The 15,890-nt window shown below is 36.8% G+C and overlaps 1 protein-coding gene across 3 annotated transcripts in view; it reads right to left on the reverse strand.

The window, feature by feature from the left end:
* The window catches only part of LOC150106416 (dysferlin-like), a 328,783-nt gene that overhangs the window by 306,882 nt on the left and 6,011 nt on the right, over nucleotides 1-15,890 (reverse strand). The window lies entirely within an intron of this gene.

Consider the following 15,890-nt stretch of genomic DNA (forward strand, 5'->3'; position numbering starts at 1 on the left):
TCTTGCTTTTCTGTTAGCAAAATCGTCGATGACATTGGCGAAGTCTATTTCATAGTAATGTAGGTAATTCTTAATCAGTTTTATTTAGAAAAACTCCTCACAATTAGCAACACTTACAGCAATGTGATTAAAATTCGCAGTAGTATTACAATACTTGGAAATGAGTTCTCGAGACTGTATTGTAGAATTAACTGCAAAAGTTCAAAAAGGTTCAAAGTACAGCCAGGGACGGACCACCTCTCCCTAGCTACGCTTCTGAGTCAAAAACATATACAATATGAATTTTGTCAGTTTGGGTTCCATTATTTGTGTGAGCTGTATGCCAAGTTTTGAGCTTGTTTGGTTTGGAAAAAAAAAAAAAAAAAGGAGGGGGGGGAAGCAATTTCTGGTGGCGAATATTTTCCCCTTATAATTGAGACCAACTCAGTCTTCATGAATATTACAGGAAAGTTTTCTTTTTATCATTGACGGAATGAAACCTAAAAATTAAAGTGCATATCAATACATAAGCACTTTTAAATAATTATATTGGTGAAATTAATTAAAAACAAATTCAGATAATTTTCGGCATTATTATTTACCTCTCTTAAATATCTATTTAGGATGGGTCATTTATGTTTTGGTCTCTTCAGTTAGCAAGCAGGAAGACAACGAATATAACCAAACAGAACTTTATAGCTGAAAAAAAATTTCTACGTTTTCAATAACCAAAGGCGACTTACTCACATGAAGGCGATATAGATCACCCCTCTTCCATGAACTGTTTTTCATCTCACAGACATACCAGCAGATAAATCATCCGGAGGACAAAAGGAATCTCAAACTTCAGTGAATAGGGAGAATGCTAATTTTAATTCACGGACTTATAGAACAGTTATGTTGCTTTATAATTCGCAATATTACATATTGCATTTTTTCATGCTTAATATTCTAACGGTAACGTTCATTGTTATAATTTCCTTTCCTATAATTTTCATAGGGATTACGCCAAAAATATTTTTATATAGTGTTCTGCAGTCCGAAAAAAAAAAAAAAAAAAAGTTTACGAAACATTATTGTATTAGTAATGTTTCGTAAAACTTATTATTGTAGAAGTGTTCCCGTAGTTAGCCTAGTAACTTTGCTCTTTGCAACCATATGACTGGGATAGGAGTGTCCTAGGTTCGATTCCCGTCGCCGACGTGAGTAGCTTAAGGATCTTCCTCAGCCATAGCCAAGTTAGCCGGTCTTGGACAGCAGGGTTTTCCCCCCAGTTTATCTGGGGGTTTTCATCCCGCAAGCAGGCAAACCGGCCCCGTGAACACACAGGGATCTACAGTCATAAATACTCTCCCCCATGAGGGGGCTCAACTCTCCTCAATAGGAACGGGGGAGAAAAGGCAGGGAACTCCATAGGAATAAATAAATAAATTGTAGAAGCCAATATCACGACGCACAATGGATTCGCAGCATGTGGTCCAAACACCAGCTAGTTAGAACGAAACCTTGATAAGGAGGAAACTGCTGAAAGCAAATCCAAAGGTTCAGGTGCTAGACACATTGGAGTCCTAAATAACTGGGGATTACCGGGAAGCAAAGCTTTTCCAGTAATCACTAGCTATTCAGACCTGAGGCTAAGAACGTCTCCCCAGGTTTCCATGGTTGGTACAACTAACCAGTCAACCATGAAGAGAAGAGCAATGATTTATGGACAGAGGACTGCGAAAAAGTTGCGTTTAAAAAAGATAGCAACACAACTCAAACTTTGTGGGCCAAGCATCAGTTTTTGAGTATCTTTTTCGCAAATCAAAAAAAAAAAAAAAGTAATACTTTGAAGAAAACCACAATCGCTCAGATATCTACAGCTGAATAATTCAGACATTTGGGCTTACAATTAATAAAACAGGTTTTTTTTTTTTTTTTTTTAAATCTCAAACCATTTTAAAGGGGGAGGGTTATATATAAAATAAAGTATCTGAAGACTCGGTGAAAGACGTGTAAATTCAAAAGTGAAAAATGGTATGATAGACACCATAAGCATAGAAATAATACCTCATCGAGTCAAAACGAAATCATAGAAAATTGACTTCTTTCGGCATTAAAATTATACTATGTTGACAAAAGTATTCGCCTACCTTGCGTGCCTTTCAAATTTCGGGTCCTACCACATGCAAATATTCAGGGAGTGTCAGCGTAAATCTGGTAATGAAAGGAGGGGTGTGTTGCATGTTTTGCACTGTACTCGATGTCAAGATGACACGTTCAACTGTACTGAGAGACTTCCAACTTGGGATGGTATCTGGGTGTCAATTAGTAATCTTTCTGTCCGTGACATTGCTATCACTCTCAGTATACCGAAACCCACCGCTGCTTATTCGTGGAAATTTGACACAGAAGGAAAACACCCTGGAAGACGACCGACACTCACTGACCGAGATCGACGAGTCTGTCTGGGAATGTTCGAGCATTCTGCATGTCATCAGCGGCGCACCTTGCAGTCAACCTGGAAAATACTGCGGGGCCATCATCTGCTAGTACTAGAACTGTTCGTAGAGAGAGAGAGTTGTATGCCTTAGGTTACCACGACAGACTCCTGAAAACAAGCCACACATCTCACACCAGTCCAAACGTCGTTTGGACTGATGTCTTTCACACCGTTCCTGGATCGTAGATGATTGGAAAAGGGTTCTGTAGAACGACTAATCACGCTCCCAAATGTTTCACTCCGATGGTCATGTTTGTATGTGGATATAACTCAGGGAACTGTTTCGGCAGCGCTCCATCAATTGTTAAATTTGGTGGAGTTTCGGTAATGGTATGGGGAAGTCGTTCAGTTGGATGTGGCCAAAGCCATGACGTCTGATGGTTAACTGGACAACTTCACGCTTCGACGCTATGGAAGTACTTCTGCAGTGACGCTTGCATGTTTCAAACAGACAATACTCCATGCCATACTGCACTGCGTATCCGAGGCTGGTTTTCGAAACCAGCCTCGGATACGCAGTGCAGTATGGAATGATTTGTTGAATTGTTGGACTGGCCGGCACAGAGTCCAGAGCCTCAACCCCCATCGAACAGTTTTGGGGCGAATTCGGAGGGAGCTTTGCGCAAGGAATGGAATTATATTCCTGTTGCGATGTATCAGAAATTGACTGAAAGCATGCCCTGAAAGGTAGTTGTCGTCATTAAGGCAAAAGGTGGTTCCACTGGGTACTAGAAAAGCAAATTTATTTGGCCACAAGTTGGTGGCCAAATACTTCGTCAACATACGAGAATGGTACGAAAAGTTCTCGACCTCAGATAGAAAAAAAAAAAATCTTGCCGATAGTGTTGCTAAGTTGGTACATCTGTCATAAGCATCCATGTGAAATTGCAAGTCATTCTATCGAGTAGCTTGTTTTATAGAAATGCCTGAAGCAAAAGACTGTTGTCTGTATCCTTTGAAATGCATAAAATTGAGTATCGTGCGGTTATAAAATTCTTTGTAAAAGAAAGTTTAACGCCAAAAGAAATTCATTCGAAGATCATAAAAGTTTATGGGCCCCCTTCTCCTTCGTTTTCGACAATTAAGAAATGGGCAAATTTAAACGTGGCCATACCAGCCTTGAAGATGTTCCACGTGAAAGACGTCCAAAAAGTGTAACAACACCAGAAATCATTGATCAAGTGCACGATATGGTATTGAATGACATGCTAGTCAAAATGCGTCAAACTGCTGAGGCTATTCAAAGAAAACGTGTAGGATATATTTTGTATGATGAATTGAAAATGAAAAAGCTTTGCGCAAGATGGGTGCAGCGCTTGCTCACAGCACATAGTGATTAAAATTTTTCAAGATTTTCAAGCACTCGCTTAAAAATCTCTTAACAATGCTTAGAGCGTTTTAACAAGAATGAAACTGGTTTTGTGCGTCGATTTATTACTATGAATGAGACTTGGATTCACTATTACACACCAGAATCCAAAGTAGCCAAAACAGTGGACAGAAGCCGGTTGTTCAGCGCCAAAAAAAGACAAAGTCGGTTCCATCAGCAGGAAAGGTCATGGCATCAGTGTTTTGGGAGATGCTAAAGGCATTTTGTTTATTAATTATCTTGAAAAGGGTAAAAACAATAACTGGGGAATATTATTCTGATCTTTTAACCAAACTAGATGAAAACATTCGTGAGTAAAGACCCGGTTTGCAGAAGAAAAAAAATCATCTTTCATCAGGACAATGCACATGCGCACAAAGGTGTATTGGCAATGGGAAAATTATAAGATCTGCACTACGAACTGTTGGAACATCCACCCTATTTCCCCAGATTTGGCTCCCTCTGACTTCTGTCTCTTTCCAAAACTCTTCCTCTATGGTCAGCGTTTTTCTTCGAATCAAGAGATGATTGCAGCTGTAGAGGGGTGTTGTGCAGATATTACTGAGAACCATTACAGGGACGGGATAATTGCGCTGAAACATCGCTGGAATAAATGTATTGGTCTTAAGGGAGATTATGTTGAAAAATAAAAATAATTTTGAAATTATAAATTCGTTTTTTCATTGTTAGGCCGAGAAATTTTCAGACCACTCTCGTAGTGTATAGTTGAATTAAAGGGAAACATGACAAAGTAGTTGCAAAAAATGGAGATGGAAAATCACGTGACCACTTAATGAACGATCAGAGAAGAAAGTATGCAAGCTCAATTAGATAATACGTGCAGCTACAACTGATAGACTACGTTAATTTCAAATCACCTTAAAACTCTTAAAATCGATTTGAGTATGAAGCCAATTTAAATAGATAAGAGAAACAAGTGTACAGTTTTTTTTTTTTTTTTTTTTTGTGATAAGCACAAGTCCGGCATTGTGAGTTTAACTCTTAATTTTCAATTATCCCGTGACAAAAGGCGGCGCTCCAGTGAATTAACGCTTCAAGATCGCCCAGATTAACGACTTAAAGAATGATGTATGGGCCACTTAGCTAATTAACTTCGTGTACCTGACTAGTTTTACTCGAGGTCAAAATTGGACTTCGCTCATGCGAGTTAAAATGAAGATCAAACCTAACAAATGAAATCTTCGCGAAGTGAATACACTATAAGCCTACGAGACCACTGGTGTGTATCAAACCGCGAAAGAAATAATCCGGTACTTGATGCTTATTTGTTCAACATTTTATAAATTGTTCATGCGTCGCCATTGAATATAGCCTTTAGTACAAGTTTGATAAGGATATAAATCCACGTTCATTACTAACAGTGAACTCCAATGCATTTAAAAACAATGTCAGTGAATTGAAACCCTCAATCTCTGCTCTTTCCGAATTGAATTTCATTTCAGTGGTTTATAAAGCAAATAGTATTTGCATATCACATAATGTTCCACCAATATGTTGCTGTTTATGAGATCTATATCCTACGCTAGCTAAAATGCTTATCTATATTCTTTAATTCCCGAATGTATTACTGTATACAATAATGTATGTATTTAATATAAGAATGTATGTATGTAATATAAGAATGTATTACTGTGTACAAAACTGGTATACAATGTAAAATGATATCAGGAGTGTACGTAATGCTGTTCAGATAATAATTAAATCATTATTTAAAAACTTAAACCGTATATTTTTTGTCCTTTTAACTTGTCAAGTCTTCAGTTGCAGTTTTTGGGCCTAACATTAAACATTTCATATGCGATTCTCGTAAAGCTTGGCAGTGCTATTGAGAGTTCATCTAACATGTTCTGGTATTAAGAAAAGAGTACGAGGTCAAATATTTCCATTCCTTTTATTGTTTCAATGTGTTACAGCTAAACCTTTCATTATGAGCGGATTTGCAATAGGGTCATGGAACCGGTTCCGTAGCACTTGTATTAAGGAGAACAAGTAGAACATTGTTACCATCTCGTAGATCTTCTCTCCTTCCGTTTTCAGACAGTTGACTAAGGACGATTGAACAATTTTTCACATATTTCAGTGTGCTGAAAGAATCTATTCAAAACTGCATTCTTATAACAGTTTCAAATTTGTTTCGCTTGATTGTTGTTGGTAATTTGTGATCACGGCCGAAGCCACTTAAGCTACGAGGCTAGTGCAGTATGCCTGATAATTGTATTTTTATCTGGCTTGGTTTTCCTGTTTAGTGGAATGAAAAACCGGAAGGAAAACCCTCCCACTTCTGAGATCGGCTGTTTCGCTTGAAAAATTACTCCACTCTTGCCAACGATTGGAGGAACATCTCTTACCTTGAATATCAAAACTGAAATTGAATACCAAATTCTTACGCTTTACTTTCTCAATCTTGTATCTTAATATCCTAGTTAGATAACCTCAATGAAGAATTATTCCCAAATTACTCATATTGCTATTTCCGTAGATCAAGTAAGGCTGATTTATTTTGTGTGTCTGGGATTAAAAAAAAAAAAAAAGAAGAAGAATGTATTTAAGATATCTGAAATATTCGTAAATATATTTCGCCAGTAGTTAACGCTGGAGTGGGTCTATGAACCTAGGCTCTCCACTTGTGGAAAAATGTATCTGCAACACTCCAATGAATCTTGTTGATCCATTAGCATTACTTCAAGAGACGGGAAAAGATCTATTATGTACCTCCGTGATGTTATTTAATAAAAACTGGGTGAATGGATAGTTGTTTCGAATTACTGTTGAAACAGTAAAAGCTATGAGTCCAGTGTACTGTTTTGTAAACTTCGAATGTTTTTTTTTTTTTTTAATTTCTGGATGGCTTGCCTGTTTCATGGGATGAAATAAACCCGAAACCTCCGTATGAGGCCAGATAATAAAACGGCACTAAGATCGGTAGGGTGCGCTACTGATGTTTCTAGAAGGAAAATAAAAGGCGCGACGAAAGATTAATTCAAATATTTCATTTGGATTTATTAGAACGTGGAACTTGCGAAATTAAAATTCGCAAGTTCCACGCAGTGGAACAAAAAGAGAACAGCACCTGTTCCCTTGCGAATGCACTTATTATATAATTTATATTTGCTTTTTTGTTCTCAAAATCCGAGTCTGCATAAAAAGTATATTTTCAAAAGGAATCTAGATGTAAATACCACGTCACATTTTCACGCATGGACTATTTATTTACAGAAACTGGCAACTGATGAGATTTTTCAAGATATAATAAAAAGGCATATACCAATTATTAAACCTGTCCAGTAAGGTATGAAAGTTTTCGGATGTAATAACAGAAAGCCGAAGAAAAATAAACAAAGGAGTGATATTGTAAGTGAAACAGGAATGACCTATTTCACATACGACAGCGGGCAAAGAATATTAATTTTTATTATTACAAACTACCACCCAATGTGCCTGCCTTCCTTCCATTTGTTGCAAAAACAAAACATGTACATTCTGCAAATGTTGAAATGAAAAGTGCTGACAACGAGGTTAAAGGTTAATTTTTTTTTCCCTTCTTTTCATCTTGCTGTAGTGACTTCATGTCAACACGGACATTAATCAAAGGAAGAAATATCATATCGAAGTTCCATTGTAGCTGCATAGGCAACCTGCAAGCAAATTCTTTGGTTTATGTTAAAAAAACTCCCATCATCAGAATAGTGGATCACTTTGCAATAGTATTCACGAGTCTAATGCAGTGGTTCCAAACACTTTTTGATCATCCCTAAACCCCAATAACCCTTTAAAGATTTTGCGACAATCCCGTTTCTAGCGTGCAAGATCAAATAATATTCCCTCCAGCGGAAATGGAATTAAAAATACAGAGAAGGAAGTAGGAGTATTTTACTGGAGATTAACCAGCGGTAAAATGGTGCCATTACAACATTCTTTTTTACAAGCCGACCACGTATATCCATATTCGATGTTTAGAAAAAATCTCAGCACCTCAATATAAGCATGGCTGCACCCTTGTTGGAAACTAGGGTATAATATATTGCCGATTCTATATCAGCTATTTCGTCTCACTGTCTGTTTCTCCCTCCGCGTTTGTTCCTCTTATAATAGTTGTAGTTCAAAAACCAGTTTCGTCCAAACTGGTATTTTACTCCATCGTGGAAACCTGCTAAGATCCGATTATACTACAGGAAGTAAAATTTCCATCCGTTAGAACTGAAAGTTCACAAAAATATAAATAAACGGATTAAAAAAAAAATGAATGCTCGATATTCAATGTGACCTGTTTCAGTTATTATAGCAGTGAGGAAAGATTATTTCCATGCGATTTAAGATATGGAATTCTTTTCTTGACGAAAAGAAGGCGTATGCTGCCACCGTGCATTGCTGAAATGCCTCAGAAAGCCATTTTAATTGTCATGGGCGTACCTGTTTTCGTGACTGTATCAGCAGTGTAGGAAAAAAAAAAAAAAAAAAAAAATTCTTCAACTTGGAGATTTTTCCCCTTCATTCAGCACCTCTACTTGCACTGTAATTACCTGCAGATATTAACGAAATTGAAAAAAAGATTCTTTTATCCTTACTTTCCCGTATGGAATTGCCAAGCAAAATAGAGATGTGACATTAGTCAGCATGCCTTAACTATTTGCAACATTTCAAATGTATATATTCAGCTGAAGAAAAATTGAAATCGAAGGGAAAAAAAATCGATTTATAAATATCGTTTCTTTTCGATCGAATTTTGTAGTGATCTACATTAAATTTGAAATTTGTCACAAGTAAATATTTTAAATACAATTGCTCTGTACATTGAAATTCTTATATAATGTGGAGCTCAAATTCTTATTGGGTTTATCAAATGCATTATATTCTTACTATCTCTTTAATTAAGGAAACGATGATTACAGAGGAATTCTTAATATCATGTGATGATATTTGATTTATATTATAAGTTTACACATTAATTATCCTAAAAACACAAACTAAACTTTTAACTATGGAAAACTTGCGATGGTGATATGGGATCACCATAGATTACTATAGGAGTAAGGATATGCAAAATATTACAGCTTTCTTCGACTCCTTTCTCTGTAGGTTTGAAATATCCCATCTATGCTTCTTTTAAATCTGTTTTTCGCAAAATGCGGAACCACTTCGAAATTCGAATTATAATAAACAATTTCTTTCTAGTTAGCTTTGCATCCTAGAAAGATATTCATCTATTCTTATATGGGCGAAATTTAACGAAATTTGGTATTTAATATCTCCATTAAATAGTGTTGTGCAACTCAATTTTGATTTGAAATTGGACTAATTTAGTAACAAAATGAAGCAAAACGTTCTGCCTTACATAAGCCTAAAACAGCTCTAGGTTAGGCAGCTGTCATAATGAATTGCTTCACTATACAATATTACGAATGAAAAACAGCTTTATTTTTTTTTTCACTGTTACATACAATTACTTTATTTTTTTAATAAACGAAAGCACAAATATTATTCTGTCTTATTGACTCAAATTCTGCACACGGAAACTTATCACATCACGTGTGATACTAATAAAACAGACGGAGATAATACGATACGAGAATTATATATGCTCACGGGGGGGGGGGGGGGGGTGCAGCACAATGACATCTCGTTTTGTAAGCCTTATAAGGTTACTGATATTCTCTCGGGAGAATTCTAATTAGAGAAAAATAGTCGTACATCTTGGGAGATGTAGTTGAGACTGAAGAGGTTTGGAATGATTTTGAGAGCTAAACGAAGTACATGCGCATCACTAGTCCTTGGATTAACACCTAAGAAAGCATTTAATATTCATATTTAAAAATTTATGGGACACAAAACACGTGTTGAAATGATTACTTTACTAATTATTAATAAAATAACACTTGACGTGTCGACCCCTGCATTGAGGTCATCATCAGAAGGATACATGTGTATTGGAAGCAAGCTACATGCTGATGCACTCTATAAAAGGTAAATTAAATCAACGTTGTTAACTAATTTTTCTTAGCCTGACCTCTAGTGATAAAAAAATGTAAAAAAAAATAGATAAATATAAACTACATTAAACTCTGCTAAAGTCCTCATGTACTAAGATTCTTCGGGAATTGCACAGTTCAGATTGTTATACTACGATTTTCTTCTGGATTTGTACAGTTCAGGTTGCTATTGAATGTTCCGGGGAAAAAAAAAACACTTCACCAAGTCTTCTTGTATTGATATTTTTCTTTGTGGTTGCTATGAAGGTTGCAGATGGGTCCTCCACATTCTTGGAATGGTTATACTATTTTTATTCAGATTATGTTTGAGCATTTCACATGCTTATTTGAATTTCCTCTCGAACCAGGTTTTGGTGCGGTGCAGAGACTTAGTACCTTTCCAATCAATTCTGTGGTATGTTTGGAGTGCGTGGTCAGAAAGGCCGGTTTTTCCAAAATGGAGGTATTTAATACATCGTTTGTGTTCATCCTTCCTGATTGGAATGGTTTGCCCTGTTTCCCCTATGTATGATATGTTTCATGTGCATTGTATTTTGCAATGCCCCTGGGTGGGTTAGGTGTGGCAGAGGATTCTTGGCAGAACTGAGTAGGTGTCTTAATTTTGTCGGGGGGGGGGGTTTAAAGGTGGCTTTGATGTTGTATTTGTGTAGTGTTCCGTCTATTTTTTCAGAAATGCCTCTAACATATGGTACGGCAATAGCATTCTTGACATCTTTTTTTGCTTTTAGTGGTATCTCTGTGGAGGATCTTGTGAATGGTTTTATTACTGTATCCTTTTTTTATAAAAAGGTATGGTTGGTGATCTCGTATTCCTGGTTAAGAGCTTGTTTATTTGAACAGATAGTTTGAGCTCTGTGTTTAAGGGTGCTTATGACCCCTAGTTTTTGTGTTGGGCAATGATAAGAAGTTTTGTTTATGTATTGGCCTGTGTGTGTAGGTTTGCGGTAGACTGAGAAGGAGAGACAGCCTGAGGGAGGAAGTGTGACGAGAGTGTCTAGGAACAGAAGAGAGTTGTTTTTTCTATTTCAATGCTGAATTGAATGCGTTTGTGTTGTTTGTTCAGGTGGCTAAGGAATGTATTTAGTGCTTGGCGGTCGTGGGGCCAAATGGCGAAAATATCGTCGACGTATCTGAGCCAAATTTTGGGCTTTAGGCACGCCGACTCTAGAGCTCGTTGCTCAGAGTCCTCTATATAAAAGTTAGCTATTGGGGGAGAAAGTAGTGAGCCCATGGCTGTACCCTCTTTTTGAAGATAAAAATTGATTTACCACACGAAATACCGGAGCGGAGTACGTGGGCAAAGAGGGCCGTGGTGTCGTGTGGAAATATGTTCTGTAAGTGCAAGATTATCATTGATTGGGACATTGGTGAAAAGGAAAGTTATGTCAAAGCTGACTAATAGATCTTGGTCGTTGAGTGCAGGGCCGCCGAGAGGGGGTGACATCTGAGACTTCTGTCACGGGCCCGGCATCGAAAAGGGTCCGACGTTCACATAACTGTTTATAATGCATGGAAATCTAGAATGTAGAGATCTGGTAGCATAATAAGTTATGCAATACCGGAAATAAGTGTACGTATTTTGTCTGCAAATTGCATGCGTTCTTCTGTCCAGTATGCCTACTCTTTGATAGATGATAAACCCTTCCATCCCCGTATGAGATCGGCTAATTCACCTTTAGTTGAAAAGTTCTGATAAAAAGGTTCTTTGCATCCTACACGAGATTCGAACCCAGGTCTTTCCAACAAATGGACTTCATTGATACTGACTGAGCTATAGAGGCCCAGTGCAATGCGATGACTGATCCGATAATTTGTTAATTTAAAGTTTTAGTTTGTTGTAGGTTGGTAGAAAAATGGCAGTAACATAGTGCTGTTCTAGCTACCCACATGCTCCTTAACCTTTGCGTCGCAAACCAAAATTTGATCGCTACAGCGTGTGTTCGAAAGAAGCGAAGATGCTCACTGTGCAGCAACCTTGAATAGCGGATGGCATTAAAAACGACCATTATATTACCTTGGAAGAAGAAATTTCCTATAACCATCCTCTTTTCTCTCCCACTTCCTGTTGAGATCAGTGAATCTTGCTTGTCAAGATTAGCAGACCACGTAGTGAACCACGGGTCGCTACGTTAACTACAGACGTAATCTAGATTTCCTGCTCAAATCTAGGTTAACCAAATAAATTTATCGTTTCCCTCCTAAATTGCCACAATAGGGTGCGATTTTAATGAATTACTTGCTTTACACTTTCAAAATAGTATATATAGGGTAGAAAATTTCAGTAATGACTAACGTCAACATTCTTTGTTTGAAGAAGTTACAAAACTCCAAAACGTACTGAAGGACATTTTCACATCAAACCGGCTTGTATTAGCTTCGAATTCAAAACCAAAGTATCTTAGCTGAAGGTATGAATCTGTGCTATCAACAAACAATCTACATAATAAGGTTTTTCGCTTCCGCATACAAGTTGTACAACGATCGTAACATAACCCTCCCTCACCTAACAGGAAATCCTGATTCTAACGATGTTTCGCGAGCACACCTCTGTTCTAGAGATAATGCGAGAACAATTCTTTTAAGAACAATAAGCAATAATCATACCCTACAAGGCCAAGGAAACCGTTCGTGTGCATGCGTACAAGGCCTTTGTATCAAATTCAAATTAAAGAGGGCTAATTGGATCACATGATTGGATAAGCATCAGATGCTGTGTGCATAATAGCAGAAAATGAATATATACACACACACACACACACACACACAGTATATCAAAACTGTTTTTATTGTAGAATGAAACCTGTGGAGAATTCATGACTAAAAACACACGCAATAAGTTTTAATAAGTAAATATTTCATCCTAAGTATCTTAGGACATCGTCAGTACAGTTAATTCAAACAATACTAGGAATAACATACAGTTAGGGCGCATGATTACAATAGAATCCCAATATGCGTGCAGTAGAATTAAAATATATTGGAGGAAGGAAAAATATCATTAAAAATAAGATAACATCTATAAAAATTATTTTACGCAATTTTATATGACGATTTCCCATACTTTAAGAATAGCAAGAACGTCATTACGGTTTAGCTTTGCTCTGTGAAGTAGGGCTTCAGCACTTTATATAACGATCTATGTAGAAGTTTGGTCTTTTCCCAATGGATTTTATGGTTTGGGTTTTCAACTCGGTGATGTGCGAAGCCAGATTTCTGCAGTTTGGTAAGACGAATATGGTCTTGATGTTCCGAAATGCGTTTATGAACCAACCAGATCTATAACTTGTTACCTTCTAAAGACAAACTCTCAACCTCTGATGCTACCTGGCGTGTATTTTATATTGTCTTACTATGGGCAGACAGGTAGATCTGTTCATAAATGCATTTCGGATCAAGACCATATCCGTATTATCAAACTGCAGAAATCTGGCCTCGCACATCACCGAGTTGTAAACCCAAAATAGGATCCATTGGGAAAAGACCAAACTTCTACATAGATCTTTATATAAACATGAACGTTTATATAAAGAAAGTGCTGAAGCTCTACTTCACAGACCAAATCTAAACCGTAATAACGTTCTTGCTATTCCTATAGCGTGGGAAATTGTCATACAAAATTGTGTAAAATAATTTTTATCCTTTTTATATGTTATCTTATTTTAATGTAATTTTTCCCCTCCAGATATATTTTAATTCTATAACAAGCTACTGCACGGATATGGGGATTCTATTGTAATCATGCACCCTAACTGTATGTTATTCCTAGTATTGTTTGAATTAACTGTGCTGACGATGTCCTAAGATACTTAGGATGAAATATTTACTTATTAAAACTTATTACTGTGATTATTACGTGTGTTTGTTTAGTCATATCAAAAATATCTTGAGATGAGTTAGATTTTTCACTAATTGGAACTATCAGTGTTAATCTTAACATCAAGCCAAGCTTTTCTTTGATTCAATCAATCCCGTCATTGATGTGATGTCATGTTTTCAGTGAACAGAACTTAGCAAACGATGCTATATTTAATATGCAAATTTTGACGAATTAGACAAAATTTCACGGGAACATAATATAATCTCCAAATAAACCTAGATATTGAATATAATCAGGAATTCAAAATGATTTCTTACATAATCTCCACAGAAAAGAAATTTTATTTCCGATTACAGTGAGAATATGACGTGTATGTCTACCATACAGTTTCATGTTTAAATGCAACGCAACCTAGAACAAACGCTACGGAAACAGTTCAAATACAAGTTATTAGGAATCATAAATTAATAGGACATTGAATTTTTCGAGTATAGCAAACAGGGATGAAATGCAGCCCATGTTGCTTAGCAGTCCCTAATAAATAAATAAAAAAAATTATATTGGTGGAAGAAGAACCATTTCGTGATACAAGACAAAGCGTTTGAAACATATGCATAGACATTTTTTATTCTTATCTGGTTGGAGCTGGGTTTTAGCCTATGGGACTGTTCCAGTATTTCTTTTCAAAGTCTGTCGAGTTCTACAATAGTGGAAAGAGACTCGAGTTCCCTGAATTTGACGTCCATTCATCAGGAATCTGTGGATACTACTTATTATACAATTTCGGAAAATGTTAACAATAACACGCTTACCCAGCAAAACAGAATCCATAAAAGTTTTACGGCAATACAAATACTTCACGCACCGATAAAATGTTATTCACCCACAAGGGATTAAGAACTTAAGCTCATTAATGAGCTTAAGTTCTCAGCTGTGGGAACTTTTATCTCAGTTGGTAACTACTGCCGTGTGATTAAGCGTAGATTCCAACGCGAAGAACCATTATTATGGCTTTGCAGTTGATGGTGAGTTAGTGTGTTCTGTAACCAGTCACAGAACACACTTGCCTCATAGCTTTATAATTCAGCCGTAAATTCCAAACTACAGTGGGAGAGCTAGAGGTTACGTAATCAGGAATCTACAAGTGTCGTGAAAATCGAACTACACTAGAGATGAAGACACCAAATTGATAAGCATGAAATTCTAAGATTACATTCAGTTAGTAACAGACGGGCTAGTTTTCACCCATTTTTGTTGGTAATAATTCATTGGCATACATTAACTGAGAAGTTCTCAAGAGTTAAAACAAGGAATGAAGTTGAAATTAAATACTAGAAAATATGGGTTAAAGAATGGCAACAGGTCTCTGAAAATCTGTTCTGTATTTCACAGCAATACATTCTGAGACTAATTTGGTGCCCCGTCCTGTTTATTTAACCTTTCATTTTACCACGTACTATAGGGTTTTCAAACTCGTGCGCTGTGCTGTGCATCTCAACCATCATTAGAACGAAACCCGTTTGATGGGCAACTTGATTTTAAATAGGTCACCAGCGTGAGCTTTGTATACCTGCAACGAAAGTTTTCCAGTAACCATTTCATCTCATGCAAAATTATTTACATTTCAATTATTTTAAAACGCGCATGCATGCTCAGTCACTATGACAATAATAGTTGCCAGTATTGAGGGTTGGAATACGTTCATGATTGAGTTTATTTTGAAACTGAATCTGAAGTCTTTCCAAAAGGTGGGGGGGAGGGGAATTCAGAATGCGTTTGAATGTTCGGGTATAGTCGAGATCGATTTTACTACTCTCATCCCCCCCCCCAAAAAAAACAAGTGTTTAGAATGAAATAGGAATAAGGTATCCATGAATAATAGCGAATATAATGAAAAATCGGTAGTCTCATCGGAAATAAGGATGACAGGAGGGTAAAATATGTGCGCTTGCAATATTATCATGAAATTTTGCAACTGTCCTTCCGTACAAGCAGCGACTTCACTGTCGGATGATGAATTTTATGTTTCTATCTGCGGATATTATAATCGCTACAACTTCCGGGCTTGCGAAGGAAATATTTGTCGGGATTAGCAAACGATTTATCCCTCTTGGTTAAAAGATAATTTTCACTATCTAAAAACGACTAATATCACCATCAAAGCTGTATCGACAAAAATTAGATAAGAAATGTTTGCTTATTTCCCTTCCCACTTGACAATTTTCCAAGCAG

The sequence above is a fragment of the Typopeltis vanoorti genome, chromosome 5, assembly GCF_054136105.1.
Source record: "Typopeltis vanoorti isolate ZY-2024b chromosome 5, IOZ_Tvanoo_1.0, whole genome shotgun sequence".
Taxonomy (NCBI): Eukaryota; Metazoa; Arthropoda; class Arachnida; order Uropygi; family Thelyphonidae; genus Typopeltis; species Typopeltis vanoorti.